The sequence below is a fragment of the Leopardus geoffroyi genome, chromosome B1 (assembly GCF_018350155.1).
Source record: "Leopardus geoffroyi isolate Oge1 chromosome B1, O.geoffroyi_Oge1_pat1.0, whole genome shotgun sequence".
NCBI lineage: Eukaryota > Metazoa > Chordata > Mammalia > Carnivora > Felidae > Leopardus > Leopardus geoffroyi.
Genome location: NC_059327.1, coordinates 190,884,729 through 190,902,196, shown reverse-complemented (window position 1 = coordinate 190,902,196; position 17,468 = coordinate 190,884,729). Strand labels below are relative to the sequence as shown.

At 38.3% G+C, this 17,468-nt stretch overlaps 1 long non-coding RNA gene and 1 pseudogene across 1 annotated transcript in view; one reads left to right on the top strand and one right to left on the bottom strand.

The window, feature by feature from the left end:
- LOC123596129 overlaps positions 1 to 17,468 on the top strand; it is a 282,406-nt gene that overhangs the window by 146,225 nt on the left and 118,713 nt on the right. The gene's annotated exons all lie outside the window — the stretch shown is intronic.
- Positions 6,902 to 8,233, bottom strand: LOC123596128 (annotated as a pseudogene).

The following is a 17,468-nucleotide window of genomic DNA, read 5'->3' as shown; positions in this document are numbered from 1 at the left end:
TAGAAATTGAAGTAGAGGAGAATCAACTCATGTGCAGGAAATGTTTTAAGCACAACCTTGGGGCTTGTCAATTTTTTCCTTCTTTCCTGTCCTCTCTAACCACCCCCGCCCCCCGCTCATTTTTTCCTTTCCAGATACGTTTTAGTATCTGGAAGGCTTTTCCTCTCTCTGAAAGTTTGTTCTCTGCAAAGACTCTCAGACTCCTCTGGCACAAACATAACTGTAATTGCTCAGAGGGAAAATTCACCCATAATCTAATTCTGCTAACGGTTATCTAACCTAATTGCTATTTGATATTGTTTACCACTTCCTCTTTCATAAAACTCTTATTTTGCTTTAACAACACCCTTCTTAGTCTCTTTACATTCATATTCCTTCTCAATCCATTCTTTATTTAACCACATCTTAAATATTTATATTACCCATACTCTTTAATTCAGTCCTTTTGTTACTCCTCAGTGAAACATGGTTTCAAGATGCTTAGCTATATGGTCTATAGCTATGGAATTCACTCTGTAATTAATTAATTAATTCACAAATTGACTAAATCTTTCATGAAATGGTCCTTTCCTATCCGTAATTCCTGGTCCAACATGTGGCCTCATTATTCTACTACTGTATCTGGAAAGATAATTAAGATTAAAATATCTCACAGAATTTTAAGTCTAATAAAATTCAGTGGGTGACAAATAACAGACACTACTCTACTCCACTTCAGAAAACAGAAAAAAAAGGACAAATTGAAGTACTGTTGTGACAGCTCAGAAAATCCAAGGGTGGAGAGATAGTTGGGCCTTGGGAACAAATTGGAACCAAATACTCAAATGTCACTGTTTCTGTCTGTTAGGGGACTATTGCCACAATAGTGCTGAATAAACACTATTTCAAGAAGGCATAAGTAAAATAAAATAAAATAAAATAAAATAAGATAAAATAAAATATAAAATATTTATAATATTTTATAATAAAATATTTTATAATATTATCATGCTGCAACTAAAAAAAAAGAAAGTATAGGGGTGTCTGGGTGGCTCAGTTGGTTAAGCGTCCAACTTCGGCTTAGGTCATGACCTCGCAGTTTGTGAGTTCAAGCCCCACATCGGGCTCTGTGCTGACAGCTCAGATCCTGGAGCCTGCTTCGGATTCTATGTCTCCCTCTCTGTCTCTGCCCCTCCCCCACTCACACTCTGTTTGTCTCTCTCTCTCAAAAATAAATATTAAAAGAAATGTTTTTAAGTAAACAAATTAAAAAAAGGTATATAACAGTAAGAATTTATTTATTTTTCTTGCTTATAGGGTTTACAGGTTAGTTCGAGAAGCTTGCTTCAGGCTGTCGCTTGGCTGGGCTGGACTGGGATTTTCCCTAGGTTATGGATTGGACTTGTGTATGCTTCATGTGCTTTCTCATTCTTTTTGGACCGAAAGCGACCTAGAGTGTGCACTTCTCCCTAAAATGAATACATCAGTGCATCCCTAAAATGAATACATCAGTCTGAGCAGAAATAAACGATAGCTATTAAAGCCTCAGCCTGCAGTTGGTGTACTGACACTTTGATCCCTATTCCATTGGCCAAAGTAAATCACATAGCCAAGCTCAACATCAGTGAAACAAGGAAAGGTACCTACCTTCAGTGGGAGGTACTGCAAAGTCACCTTGTAAAGGGTGTGGCCATATATGGGGTGACCATAAAGAATTGGGGAATAATAATCCAAACCACCATACTCCCTCTGTCTATTATCTTGAATTATATATAATCATGAAGGGTATCACAAATCATTCAGTTTCCCAGGCTATAAGCCTGGGAAATGCCTTTGGCATATCCACATTCCTAATCACCTATATCAACTCAGTCATAAAGTTCCTCTGTTCTTTTTTTCTTAACTTTGTTTGCTTGTTTTTTTGTTTATTTATTTATTTATGAGAGAGAGAGAGAGAGCACACCAGCAGAGGAGGGGCAGAGAGAGAGGGGGGAGAGAGGATCCCAAGCAGGATCCACACTGTCAGTGCAGAGCCCAACATAAGCATGGTCTCACAACTGAGATCATGACCTGAGCTGAAACCAAGAGTCAGACGCTTAACCAACTGAGCCACACAGGCGCCCCTCCTGTGTTCTTCTCTCTCACTCCCATCCCTACTTTCTTTTTTAAAAATGTTTATTTATTTTGAGAGAGAGAGAGAGAATGTATGAGTTGGGGGAGAGGGCAGAGGGAGAGGGAGAGGGAGAGAGGGAATCCCAAGAGGTATTTGTGCCCAGCACAGAGCCTGACACAGGGCTCTAGATCCCATAACCCTGGGATCATGACCTGAGCCAAAATCAAGTGTCATACACTTAACCTACTGAACCACACAGGCACCCCCACTATTTTCATTTTTATTACTACTGCTCGATTTTAGGTTTTACTGCTTTTATGTTAATGTATACATATAGGTTTTATTGTATCTATATTATTATAGAATACAAACATGCTTACATAAAATATAAATTTATATATATATATACACATATATATGTATATATAATATCTAAATATTATATACAGATTCTTGCTATATCCCTGAACTGGTTTTCTGCCCCCAGCTTCCTCCTACTCTTACCCATGGACTACGCAGCACTTTGAGCTCCACATTTCCCTTTCTAAAGGAGGCTTCTGAGATTTTATATTACTTCTGATAGAGCTTTAATTATTTCCCATTTTCAGAGATTAAAATTCCTTAGCATGGAACAGAAGTCCATTCATAGTCTTCTCCCAACTCATTTTTCAAGTTTCATTTGCTTCTATCACCCAGTATGAACCTACACTTCAATCACAAATAATTACTTGTCATTCTGTGTACTTGTATATGGATTTCACTTTTAGGATGTCCCGTTAGCTACCTTTTACATCTCTGCCTGTGATACCTGTTTTAGACCCAGCCTCCAATTTTACATCTTGTGGGAAGCCTTAGCTGTGTCAGACCTTCCCATGCCCCTCCACAATACTTCACTTATCTAACATATTATGTGCCACATTACTAGAATATTCACTATTAAGCATTTTATACACCACATTTATTTTCATTGCTGCTTTAACCCTTTGAAGTGAGCATTAATCTTCACTTTACTGAAGAAATCACGGTTCAGAAAACTTAAGTAACTTAACCAAGGTCAATGTACTTAATAAGTGAAAAGGATAATGTTCAAAGCCAGGTGCACTGGACCTCATGGAATGTGTTTATAAACATTACATTATAACGCTTCACAATGTGTAATTACACATTTATGCATCTATCTATTTTTCCAGTGCTGTGATTTAATCAAAGTGAGGACCTGATTTTTCTCATTTTTACATTACTACCAGCCAGTGTTCATCCCCAGGTGTCTGTTGGAAAATTTGTAGCATGAACAAATAAACACTAAAGTGTTTAAGTCGTGAAACAACTTAACTGTCCACTGACAGATACCTGGGAATGTGATAGAAAAGCAAGGGAGAGATAGAAAGGAAAGACCTGGAATGGTTAGAGTCGAATTCAGAGAGAGCTTGGAAAGAGTGAACTGTAAGCTTTTTAGCAAGGGAAATTGCCTTATGGATCCAAACATGTGCCCTCCAGAATTTCTAGCATGCTAAAGAAGGCAATCTCGATGCATTATAGTGCATGTTTTATTTCATTTTCTTCCTGTTGTAAAAATGACTCAGTTCTGCTTGAAAAAGGAAAGTATTTACTTTTGTTTTTTGAATAACTTCCTGGGGAGGACTGTTAGGTTTATTGGGGAAGGGAGGTGGGAAACTTTAAAATTGGCTTTATTATGCACATTTTGAAAGTGCTGTTAAGATATCATAAAGTAGCTTTTTTTTTAATGGGGGTCTCATTCCTACTGTCAGACTGTAATTATTAACATAACCCTCTCGGCACTCTCTTGTCATCCCCACCTGAATGTCCTCTCTTGTTTTATCTGTGATCTTTCTCTGGCTTTATGAGTTTAGAGAGCCCTTGGCTACTCTCTAATGAGACAAAACCTGGTTTCTGTAGCCTAGTCACCCTCTATTGCTTGAAGGGAGAAAGGAGAAAGTTCACTGGAAGGTAAAGAGAAAAAAAACAAAAAAACCCTGGCAGACCTAATCTCCTTAATATCCTTTTGTAACTACCAAGAATAACCTGCCTGATACTGAATTTTTGTTTTTGCTTGACCAAAGTAACAAAAAAGAAAAAAAAAAAAAAAAAAAAAGGAAAAGAAAAGAAGAAGAAGGAAAGAAAGAAAAAGAAATTATAGCCTACAATATTTCCCCTTGGGGGAATTAGCCTTATCTTGGTGTTCTCTATCTCTCCTGTGATCTCTAAATGCTGACAAATCTGCTGAACAACAAGCCTCGGTGTTTCCTTCTGGACCCCCAAGTTCTCTTCTTACAGCCGTTGGCCTGGGGCGAGGTTTTTCAATCAGTGTCAGCTTCAAGCCAGCAGCTTGCATCCTACTGCAAAATTTATGGAGCATGCTGATGAGAACAATGTGGCTCCCTGGGAAGATGACTGGGAATTGGCGGAGGAGTTTTGTAGGTCTGAGCTCTGCAGCTGGCCATCGATTGTTCCTTCATCTGGTTGGACTTCAAAAGGCTGCATGCCTTGTTATCTGTTTTGCACCCCTAACCAAAAGCTACTTTGGGAGCACAAGACACTTCTTAGAGTACGTTAGAGCAATTTCCACAACCTCATGTCCCGCTTTGCAGAGACCACTCCTTATCCAAGCTTTCTAAGGTGATAGGGGAGAGAAAAAGGAGTGATGCGCTTGATCGGTCAGTTACCTGAGCTGTCTCAAATGCAGGTGGCCAGGAGGTAAAAGAATGAATGTATTAAATGGTAGTGAAAGCATTGGCACAGTATCTACTATGCAGTAAACACTAAATGAGCACTTGGAGAGGAAATCAAATGTAGACTCTGAAGCCAGATTGCCTGGCTATGAATCCTGCTTCTCTCTTCCATATCAGCTACAAGAACATAAGCAGTAATTTAACTTATTAGTGTTACAGCTTTGTCATCTACAGCATAGAGACAAAATTAGCAAGGTCTCGGGGCGCCTGGGTGGCGCAGTCGGTTAAGCATCCGACTTCAGCCAGGTCACGATCTCGCGGTCCGTGAGTTCGAGCCCCGCCTCGGGCTCTGGGCTGATGGCTCAGAGCCTGGAGCCTGTTTCTGATTCTGTGTCTCCCTCTCTCTCTGCCCCTCCCCCGTTCATGCTCTGTCTCTCTCTGTCCCAAAAATAAATAAACGTTGAAAAAAAAATATTAAAAAAAAAATTAGCAAGGTCTCCTAGGGATGGTGTAAGGACTGTGTAGAAAAATACATCAACATTCTTACACTTGGCTCATTGAATGTGCTTAGTTAATGTTAGTTATCTGTTGAATAGGAACAGTAACTGAATAGGGAAAATGGATCCCAGCCATTCAAGGGTCTAATTCCGCTCATTCTTCACATAATCTCTGATACGGCTAACCACAGCAACATCACAGCCACAACTGTGATTTGTATTTCAGAAATTGTATTTCTGAAAGTGACCTGAGGAGAAAGATCTATCTGATGTAACATATATCACATACTATATACTATGTACATTATATGTACTATATTATATACTTATATGTTTGTATATAAATATTTTGTTTATTTATTTTGAGAGAGAGAGTGTGAGCAGGGGGAGGGGCACCCAATGCGGGGCCTGATCTCAGGAACTGTAAGATCATGACCTGAGCTGAAACCAAGAGTCTGAGGCTTAACTGACTGAGCCACCCAGGCATGCCTATATATAAATCATTCTTATGTATAGTACATACAAATCTTATTTATATATGTATAGGTACATTATATATAATATAATATAATATAATATAATATAATATAATATAATAATTATATAATTAATTATATTATTTCTGCATTAATATAGTATTAATTAATATATAATTTTATATAATATATTAATTACCTTATGTTATATTATATTATATATTATTATATGTAATCTTATTTTCAAGCCCACTTTTGATACTACTGCTAAATTTGAAATCAGTATGTTTGTAAAGAGAAAAACTGTTTTGAAATCTGAGTGTCTGGATTGTGGTTGTATTTGTATTAACTGCCTGAGAGCTGCTGTTTTGATATTACCTGGTTTAAAGATTATTTGTTTTATCAGCTTTTCGGGATACTATTTCATCTGGGCTAAAAAAGTTTCTTTGGAGAAGCACATTCTGACATAACTAATCTAGAATGGGGGCAAAGACCATCAGAGTCCACATGTAAGACAGAGGGGAATGATGCTGGGGGATTTTACTTTGCAATTTTCCTGGTTTTTATAGTGCCGGTCATTCTGAACTTCCATTTCATTTTTTGGTCAGTTTATTTAAATACAGTTCTTCCCAAAAGGAGATTGATGAAAGAGAGTTATGGATCATTTTCAGTGATATATACAAGACAGCAGTCCAAGGGACTGTTAGATATGTCCAGATGCAGTCAATTTTATATAGGTATAGTTTTTGGCCAAATTATAAATCAAAAGAGGCATCCAGATGTGGTGGAAAAGACATGGGGATTTGGAGTCAGATAGAATTGGGTTTGATTCTTAACTCTACCGCTTGTGAACTGGTGACCCCAAAGTTTTAGATTTCTGAGTTTTCTCATTTATGCTTAAGGACTTCAGTATTATTTCTCTGAGCCTCAATTTCTATACAGAGATAATTATACATCCTTGCTGTTAAGTATTAAATAAAATACTGCTGGATAATTCGGTCAACAACCAACTTGACTGAGATTTTTTTTTTTGACATTTAAAATAGAAACATCACTTTTATTCACAAGTTAGGGCCACAATGGACAGCTTCCAGGAAGTCCTAAGTTAGTCCCAGGACAACAGAGTGTAAAATTGTAGCAGACAGGTTAATACTCTTCACCCTTATCCTCTCTCTCAGCACTATTTGCTCCAATTTCTTCATACTGCTTCTCAAAGGCATGGGCCTCAGAAAACTCTCCTTCCTCCATGCCCTCATCCACATACCAGTACACACAGGCATGCTTGGCATACATCAGGTCGAAGTTGTGGTCCAGGTGAGCCCTGGCCTCAGCAATGACTGTGGTGTTGCTCAGCATACACACAGCTGCCTGTACTTTGGCCAGGTCTCCGCCAGGTACCACACGGTTGGAGGCTGGTAATTAGTGCCAACTTTGAAGGCAGTGGGGCACCAGTCCACAAACTAGATGGTACACTTGGTCTTGATGGTGGCAATGGCAGCATTGACATCTTTGGGAACCTCATCAGCATGGTACTACAGGCAGAAAGCCATGTATTTACCATGGCAAGGATCACATTTGGAGCCATCTGGTTAGCTGGCTCAAAGCATGCATTGGTGATCTCTGCTGCAGTAAGCTGTTCATGGTAGGCTTTCTCAGCAGAGATGACAGGGCATATGTGGCCAGAGGTAAGTGGATGCAGGGATCGGGCATCAGGCTGGTCTGGAATTCTGTCAGATCAACATTCAGGGCTCCATCAAATCTGAGGGAAGCAGTAATGGAAGACACAATCTGGCTAATTAGGCGGTTAAGATTAGTACAGTTTGGGTGTTCAATATCAAGGTTTCTACAATAGATGTCATAGATGGTCTCATTGTCTACCATGAAGGTGCAATCAAAGTGCTCCAGGGTGGTGTGGGTAGTCAGGATGTAGTTGTAGGGTTCCACTACAGCTGTGGAAACATAGGGGGTTGGATAAAAGGAGAACTCCAGGTTGAACTTCTTGCTATAATCGAGAGAGAAACATTCCATCAGGCAGGTGAACATGGAACTAGTTTCCCCTCCAAAGCTGTGGAAAACCAAGAAGCCCTGAAGACCTGTGCACTGGTCAGCCAGCTTACGAATTCTGTCTAAGACAAGGTCAGTGATCTCCTTGCCAGTGGTGTAGTGTCCTCGGGTATCATTATTGGCAGCATCTTCCTTGCTTGTGATGAGCTGCTCATGATGGAAGAACTGGAAGTAGGTGCCAGTGTGAACTTCATCAATGACTGTGGGTTTCAGGTCTGCAAAAACTGCCCTGGGCACTTGCTTTCCAGCACCCATCTCATTGAAGAAGGTGTTGAAGGAGTCATCTCCTCCCTCAGTGGTCTTGTCACTTGGCCATTGGGCTGGATGCTGTGTTCCAGGCAATAGAGCTCCCAGGCAGGCACTGCCAATCTGAACACCAGCCTGGCCAACATGTATGGAGATATACTCACACATGATTGAGACTTTTAGGGCTCCTTGGGGTTAGAGGAGGTGAGGGGACAATGACAAGGATCTCCGACTGACAGCTACCAAGGAGTCTGGTGGAGAAGTGACCTGAGATATTTTTTATATTGGATTCATACTTTTGAGTGGTAAGAATTCTCTCCCTAATACAGTGCCAATTAGAATTGTTAAATCGTAGTCCAAGTTTTAATGAGATGAAAATAGCATAGGTTTTGGAGATAAGATTAAGTGGACATGAATTTTAGATTTTATTATTTTTTTATTAGGAGTTTATTTTTTTAAGAGCAGTTTTAGGTTCACAGCAAAATTGAGGGGAAGGTACAGAGAGTTCCCTATACTCCTGTGCCCCTACACATGAACACAGCCTTTCCCATTATCAATAGCTCCTAAGAGAGTGGTACATTTGTTAAAATTGATGATGACGAACGTACATTGACACATCATAATTACCCAAAGTCCCTTGTTTACATGATTGTTCACTCTTAGTGTTAAACATTCTTTGTGTTTGCACAAATGTACAATGAAATTTATCTACTATTGGGTTTCATACAGAGTATTTTTCCTGTCTTAAACATCTTCTGTTATCTGTCCATCATTCTTACCCCTGACTCTAGCAACCTCTGGCAACCACTGATCTTTTTGCTGTCTCAATAGTTCTGTCTTTTCCAGAATGTCATAGTTGGAATTATACAGTATATAGCTTTCATGAATTGGCTTTTTTCACTTAGTAATATGCATTTAAGTTAATCTCTTAACTTAACAAGGTTTTGATAGCTCTTTTCTTTACTCAGCACGGGAGGTGACACTGTTTCCCCCTTACCCCCATTCACCTATTGAAAGACATTTTCATTGCTTTCAAGTTTTGATAGTTATGAATAAAGCTACTATAAACATTTGTGTACATGTTTTTGTGTGAATGTAATTTTTCAACCCATCTGGGTAAATATCAAGGAGCAGGATTGCTTGATCATACGGCAAGAGTATGTTTATTTAGTATGAAACTGCCAAACTGGTTTCCAGAGTGGTTGTACCATGTTACATTCCCATAAACAGTGAATTAGAGTTTCTGTTGCTCCACAACCTGGCCAGCAATTGGTTCTGTCAGTGTTCTGTAGGCTTTGGTACTTAGTCTAATAATCCAGAGCAAGTTAATTCATATATTGGCATCTCAGCTTCTTTGTTGGTAAAATAGGATGTACTGAACTTGAAGCTTTATGAAGTTTTTTGGACAGTGTTCAACATGCATTATTTTTTCTTATTTTATTCTTAAATAGGAATTTGCTATTTTTCTCTTTTGTTTGAAGCAAAGGAAATGGAACCCTAAGTCACTGATCTCATACAGCTTTGTACCTTTGCATCTTTTTCCTCTGTCCTAGAATATTCCTCTTTCCTTTCTTCTCTACCTAGTAAACTTTTACTTTTCTTTCAAAACCTTTCAAGAACAAACACTTGGAGGAATATACTCTGTCAGACATCATTTCAGCCATTTGTTGGATTATTTTTAATAACATCATGTACTTTAAATATCTCCATGAGATTGGAGAAGTAAAATGGGAATCTCAAGATCACACCATTCACAGGTAACAGAGAAGTAAAGGGTCTGATATTCTAATCTGGATTTATATAACCCTAAAGTCCTTTGCAAATTTCTTTTCATTCTCCTGTCTGCCTGTGCTGCCAGAGGGCTTTGTGTTCATCTTTCTTCTAACATTTATGTAAATTCAGTAGAATCATTTTTACATACTCCTCTTCCCTGGTAAACTATGAATGTGTCAAAGTCAGGGATCTTAGCTTGTTGATCATTGCATCTCAGCTCCCGAAGCACTCTTTGTATACACTGGATACTTAGTCAGTGCTTGGGCTAACATATGCACCAAATGTTGACATCCAGTTTTCAAATAATCAGTTTGTCATACAATGGAGGTATTAGCAAAAGGATGCTTAGCAGGATGTAATTTTCTTGTGTCATTCAGAAAATTCTACAGGACAAAGAAGGGCTTTAGGAGAAACACATCATTTTAAATATCAGTTATCAACAACCACAAGAGCAAACATATGTTCTGTTTAAAGTCATATCTTTACTGTAACTGTCTGTAAATTTCCACACAATCTACAAATAGTCACATTTTCTTGACAGCTGTCAGTACTTAAAATTTTAGTCTGGACCATGCAGACTTATGCACATTATTCATGAGTCTCCCCAGTACAGTATTTATAGAGAGATCAATGAAAAGATGGTCTGTGGGATTTACATAAATAAGTTTTAAAAGATTCCACATATTCTCATATCCTATTATTATACAGAAAATTAATTAAATCAATTTAATAAGAAGCCAGATTTTCCCATTAATGGTAACTATTTAAAACTTTAAAAATAACACCTTTTCAACCACATATAGAAGAAACAAAATTTACTGACCTTATTTGATTGGTTATCTATTTTTGTAAGTCCCCAAAGTAGCAAACAATTACTCTTGTCAGTTTTTGTTACAGTCTTGGAAAGATCTAGGGCAACCCTTTTTCATTTTTTTCTTTCTTCATCATGTTTAAATGCAGACAACAAGGACACTTCACAGGCTTATGCCAAAGACATCAATCGTTTTTTAATGAGGCCATAACCCTGAGTAGGTCATGGAATATTAAAAATAAATGAACATATTGCTGTCACTGGGGATTGAACTCTCTCGGCTGAAGGGTATCGATGAGGAAACACAATACCAGGACACAATACACTGAACTGCCTACGTTTCAAAAGGCGGTTAATTAGTAGACGCTATATGAACAGCCCCCTTGCCCATGTCCTTGGTGTGTTCAAGTCATGTCTGTATCAATGAGAGAAACTTGCACTGCTCTTCTCAATAGAGGGCCAATTGGCTGAGACACATGACCAGGCTTTATCTACACAGGCAATTGGGAGAATTAAAAGGTCAGTCATTGAATAGTAAAGATTTCACTCTTAGTGGCCTTGTCTAGCAAGCAGATGATCCTCATGAATGAGCAAGAATGAGAATGATTGTTTGTGAGGACCTGGACCCAATCAATGGAAACTGAGGGGAAGGGAGAGTTGAATGAGAAGATAGGGTGTTACTATAATGACATTTAGGCTCTTCATCTTCAGCTCCTTAGCTGTCCCTCCAGACTCATCATCCACTATTCACTATCACACAGTCAGTGTAGAACCAAGATGGAAGCTCCCTTATTTCCTGTTAACATCTTCTGTGTCTAACCTGCTGGCCATTGCACATGTTGCTCACTTCCTCTGGGATATTCTTACCTATCTACTGGATAATGCCTATTCTTTATTCTGGTCTCAGACGATGTGCTACCACTTCTGTGAGGTTCTCCTGACTCAGGCAGGCCGTGCTTGACCCATTGTGGGCCCCTCTGGCACAAATGCTTAAAACTGCCCACCAGATTTGCACAGCAAGGAGGTATCTCTGCAAAGCAGTTTCTCAGGGAGGGGCTTCACTTTCCAGATTCCCTTTCCTCTAGGTATGATCCTTCAGTCAGCTTTTGCTGTGGCCTGTGGGCAGAAATGTTATGCATCACTTTCAAAGTGAGGTGTTTAGGAAGAGGTTGTGTCCTCTTCCGGCTCTCTTTCCATGTCCCCCAGTCCTCCAGCTGAATACAGAGACAGAAAGACCCTAGAGGATGGCTGAGGAAGGACATGGCTAAATAACATATGGAAGAAAACCACCTCTAGGCCATACGGAAACACTTGTATTTCAGCTATTGAGATTTTGAACTCATTAATTTTGCCAACTAAGATTTCCCTTATGGTGAACTATCCAAGAAATAGTTTAATATATTGACTCTGTGCCAAGAAAACATGAATTTTGAAACTTTAATTTTTTTGTAGTATGATACAATCACTGTGCGTCTCTTTGTGGTAGACTTGGGGAAAATGTCTTGTCACCTTTGTAGCTCTGATGCCTCACAAACTGGTCACACTATAACGGGAACAAAATAAAATAAGATGAATGAATGGTAATCTCAAAACTACCCTTTAATGAGCACCTTCTCTGCACAGTAATATATGTCATTTATCTCTGTTAATCTGCAACATCTGTGTAATGAGTATTAATACCTGTGTTTTCCAGAAGATCATAATCATTTATTCATTCAACCAGTATATGTTGATTCCTGATTCTGTACTGTAGATTTTGCAAGAAACTAGAGACAAAACTATGAAAAGAGAGACTTGTTTTTTGTTCTTTCGAAGCTTATAGTTAGTATAGTACATTAATTTACAAATTTTATATTCAGTGTTGCTGGGGAAGCTTTTTAAAAATATAAATTCCTGGGGAAACTGGGTGGCTCATTTGGTTAAACATCTGACCTTGATTTTGGCTCATGTCAGGATATTATGGTTCATGAGTTCGGGCCTCTCAAAGGGCTCTGTGCTGACAGTGCAGAGCCTGCTTGGGATTTTCTCTCATCCTCTCTCTCTGCCCTTCCCATGCTCTCTCTTCCTTAAAAAAAAAGAAAAAGAAATATCTATATCTATATCTATATCTATATCTATATCTATATCTATATAGATATAGATATAGATATAGATATATATATTCCTACTAGTGTTCAGGTTGAAACAGCCCAGTATAGCAATGCTGGAATGTTAACTAGATTTTTCTACCCCTAAACCGGTATTCTTTTGGAATTAAATTATTAGCAGGTTGTTGTCTGTTCCATGAAGAGTATTGATAGTGAGATCAGTCAATTTGGTTAACTGGCTGTCATAATTTGGTTACTAACAGGTAAGAGAGACGCAAGATGATATTACCTTTCAGTCTATTGAAATTTGGCAAGAAATTGATTCACAATTGTGCAGGCTGTTTGGCTACTTTGGAAGAACAACCAGATATTCTTTGCCATTGATCTAGCTCTCTCTCCATAGTCAGTTTTGGAGATAATTTATATTCATAAATGGTCCTAGAGCTGGAAGGAAAACCAGACAAAGTGGTAAAGTAATTTCTCCAAGGGCAGAGCAGCGATTTGAACCTTGTACTCTTCAGTTCTAATCTACTATGCCCTGGATGGAATTGCATTTTTCCCCTCTAATCTGCCCCTCTTTATTTTAAGCTGAGCACTTTTATTGTTCAGGATGTATTAAGACTTTAGGGCAGAGAACAGTCTAGAAAACACCATCTCTTTACATTACATTATTTTTTAAAAGACAATTTTTTTAAAAGTTTATTTATTTATTTTGAGAGAAAAAGAGAGAGAGTACAAGTGGGGGAGGGCCAGAGAGAGAGGGAGAGAGAAAGAGAGAGAGAGAGAGAGAGAGAGAGAGAGAGAGAGAATCCCAAGCAGGCTCTGCACTGTCAGCCCAGAGCCCAACACAGGGCTCAAATCCATGAAATGTGAGATCATGACCTCAGCCGAAATCAAGAGTCAGATGCTTAACCGACTGAGCCAACTAGGTGCCCCTATATTCAATTTTGTTAAAAGAATTAGCTTCCTGAGTCTAATATTAAGAACACTAAACTCTCAGATGTCTTATGAATAGGGAGAAACTTTCAGCCAGTGTGACAAAATATCTTAAAGGCTAGTTGTCATATTAGTTTGCTAGAGTGGCCATGGCAGAATACCACAGACTGGGTGGCTTAAACAATAGAATTTTATTTTCTCACAGTCCTTGAAGCTAGATGTCCAAGATCAAGACGCTGGCAGGTTTGCTTTCTTCTGAGACTTGAACTCTTCTTGGTTTGCAGATGGTCCCTTTATCACCGTGTCCTTAAATGGTCTTTTTCTGTGTATCTCTGGTACCTTTTTATATGTCCAAGTTTCCTCTTCTTATAAAGGCACTGGTCATATTGGAGCAAGGCACACTTATGTGAAGGCCTCATTTTAACTTAATCATGCACAAACTGGTGCAGCCACTCAGTGTGGAGTTTCCTCAAATAATTAAAAATAGAACTACCCTATGACCCAGCAATAGCACTGCTAGGAATTTACCCAAGGAATACAGGAGCATTGATGCATAGGGACACATGTACCCGTGTATTTACAGCAGTGCTTTCAACAATAGTCAAATTATGGAAAGAACCTAAATGTCCATCAACTGATGAATGGTTAAAGAAGATGTGGTTTATATATACAATGCAATACTACTTTAAGCAATAAGAAAGAATGAAATTGTGCCATTTGCAGCAATGTGGATGGAACTGGAGGGTATTATGCTAAGTGAAATATGTCAGTCAGGGAAAGACAGAAATCATATTTTCACTCATATGTGAATCTTGAGAAACTTAACAGAAGACCATGGGGGAAGGGAAGGGGGAAAAATACAGAGGGGGAGGGAGGCAAACCATAAGAGACTCTTAAATACAGAGAACAAACTGAGGGTTGATGGGAGTGGCGGAGAGGGGAAAGTGGGTGATGGGCATTGAGGAGGTCACTTGTTGGGATGAGCACTGGGTATTGTATGTAAGCCAATTTGACATTAAATTAAATAAAAAAAATAAAGACCCTATCTCCAAATATAGTCATATTCTGAGGTGCTAGGACTTAGGGTTTAACAAATAAATTTAGGGGGTTCCAAATCATCCCATAGCAGTTGCTAATGAATAGTTTTGAATAACACCAATAAAGATGTCATAAGCAATTGTCCATCTCATGAAATCTACTAAGTTTTTTGTTTTTTTCTGAAAAAACAAATTCAAGTAAAAATAAACACCAGTCTTGATTTAGTTCCCTCACGTAAAAATATGTTATATCCATGATGATGCCATAACATCATTATCCTTTTAATAAACCTATGGACTCCAAAATATATGAAATCATTGTTCTATATGGATATATTGAAATGAATCCTGAGTGCATTTGTCTTGGTATCTGGTGAACCAGTTTATTACCTGAATTCTAATTGCATTCTCTCCAGATAAGTGAACTTTTGCAGATGACCTTCATTTCTACCAAAGCAGTGATGGTGCAGTACCTGATTTCTTCCTTGCCTAAGTCGGTGCAACCTCATAATGGTATCCTTATACCCATGTAGCAATTGTTCTTTTGCTTAGAGTCTGAAATTCAATTGCTTGACAGTTAAAATTCACAGTACAAGGTCAATTATTATGGATGATACTAGCTTGTAGCTAAGCCTTCTCCTTGTCTTTGTTTGCATGTCAGCTGGATTTCTCTGTGAGCGTAAATCCCATCAATACCCATCCAAGGAAACTAGCTTGAAAAATAATTGAGAGTGCATTTGAGCAATGATCAAACAAAGCTTTTTGTATTTTCAGAATAAATTTCAGGGAATGCATAGCAAATATCCCATTTTGGCAGCTAAATGCAAATGTTTATACAGTAGGGTAGACTACATATATGGACTCCTTTATCAAATATCAGTGAAAGTGCTTCCAGGAGCTGCCATTCCTCAGGAGAAGCAATATAATGTAGTTGTTATGAACACAGGTAGCTCAGTGGTTTCTCTCACAGTTTGGCTTCTGCCATCCCCTTCCTGGGAGGTTAGGTGTTTTGACACAATTCTTAACCTTTTTGTGACTTAGTTTACTCTCATGTTGCACACAAATGATGAAAATCATCCCTGATCATTAGAGATTTGAATATGACAATGGATGTAAAGTTCTTAGCCACATTGGCTGGTGTATATTGCGTTATCAGTAAAAGTTCACTTTACATATGACTCTAGAATACGTTGTAAAAATGTATTTTTCTAACAGATCTGAAATATATCTGTGAGGCCCAGCAATATGTGGGACTTTTGCTATTGAACGCCAAGTTATAAATTTTCCTGAGTCCTGTTACCAGAGTCCTGAGTTTTCTTGGTTCACATGCTGCTCCCATGAAAGGAGGTTTCCCCCAGTGGGTTAGAATTGGACTGCATTTGAGCATCCACAGCAGAGCAAAGCAGGGGAGATATACTCTTCTGCAGATTCTATTCCTTTCGTAATTCTTATTTCAGTAGCATCAGAAACTGCCTTCCGATTAATCATTTTCATCAGCTTACAAGATAAATTATTTGACGTATTTTCTTTGTTCTTTTTTCCTTTGCCAACTTCCCATATAGCTAGTTGTTTGAAAAGGAAACAAAAAATTAGTTCCTGTTATTCGCATGTGGCTTATTGATTTGCTCAATAACATCCATAATACATATTAATAGTGTCTTAGGAAGATATGCTTTTAACTTTAAAAAATGGTGCCCATCTAATTTAAAATAAAAATAATGAAAGGGAGAAATAGAAGCAGAGAGACAGAGCAAGAAGAGAAGGAAAAGAAGAGGGAGAGTGGGGGAAGAAGAGGAGAAGAAGATAGAGGAGGAAGTGGGGAGGAGGAGGGAAAGGAAAAGAGAAGAAGAAGGAGAATAAGAAGAGGGTTAGAGGGAGGAGGAGAAGAAGAAAGAACAATAATAAAAAAGAAGAAGGGAAAAGGAAGAAGAGATATAAGAAAATAAAAACCCCAAATATTATATTTGGAAGTTGAATGTAAAAACAGCTTTAAACCTTTTTTTTACCCACCTGAAACTTATATTTGGTAAAAGTCAATCATCATCTTCCTCAGGAAACAGGAAGCTATTATTTTAAAAATGCTGATGTAGGTAGGAAATATTCAATTCAATTAAGTCCTACAGATAATTCATGAACCTTGTATATATTTAATTTCCTGTGAGATATAAAGAAAAAAATGTATTTTTGTTTGGTGTAAAAGTAAATAAAATAGAGTGAATTTTGAGTCACATTTAGGTTCATATCCCAGCTTCAACATATGTGACTTCCCCTTGGGATAGTGACTAACTCTGTTTCTTTTTGTACATAATAGGGGTAAAGTTTCCTATTTAAAAGGCTTGTTTTGAAGAAAAAACAAACAGTGCATATGAAGTACTGAGAAGACCAGACACACAACATCTTTGTAATATATTTCAGTTTTACATCTGCCTGCCTTCAAGGAACTTGGGTTTTCTTTGGCACAGCACAGCATGAGTATATGATATACTGTGTCAATTACCAGGTTGTATGTGGTTACGGAACAGCAAGAGCTACTCAGACAGTGAGGTACTCGGAGAACTCAAGGGAGGGACAAGCTAGGGCCTCATGGAGCAGAAGAGAGTGGAGTTGGTGGCTGAAAGGAAAAGAGGGGGGCTTCTTTGCAGAAAGGAAGACTGGTGTTTAAGCAGGGCAATGGAAGTAGAGGTGGCTGAAGAAAAATGAGGAAAAAAAGGCTAACATTTCTTTAGCTTCCATGGTTCAAAAATGTCCTATACAGCTTC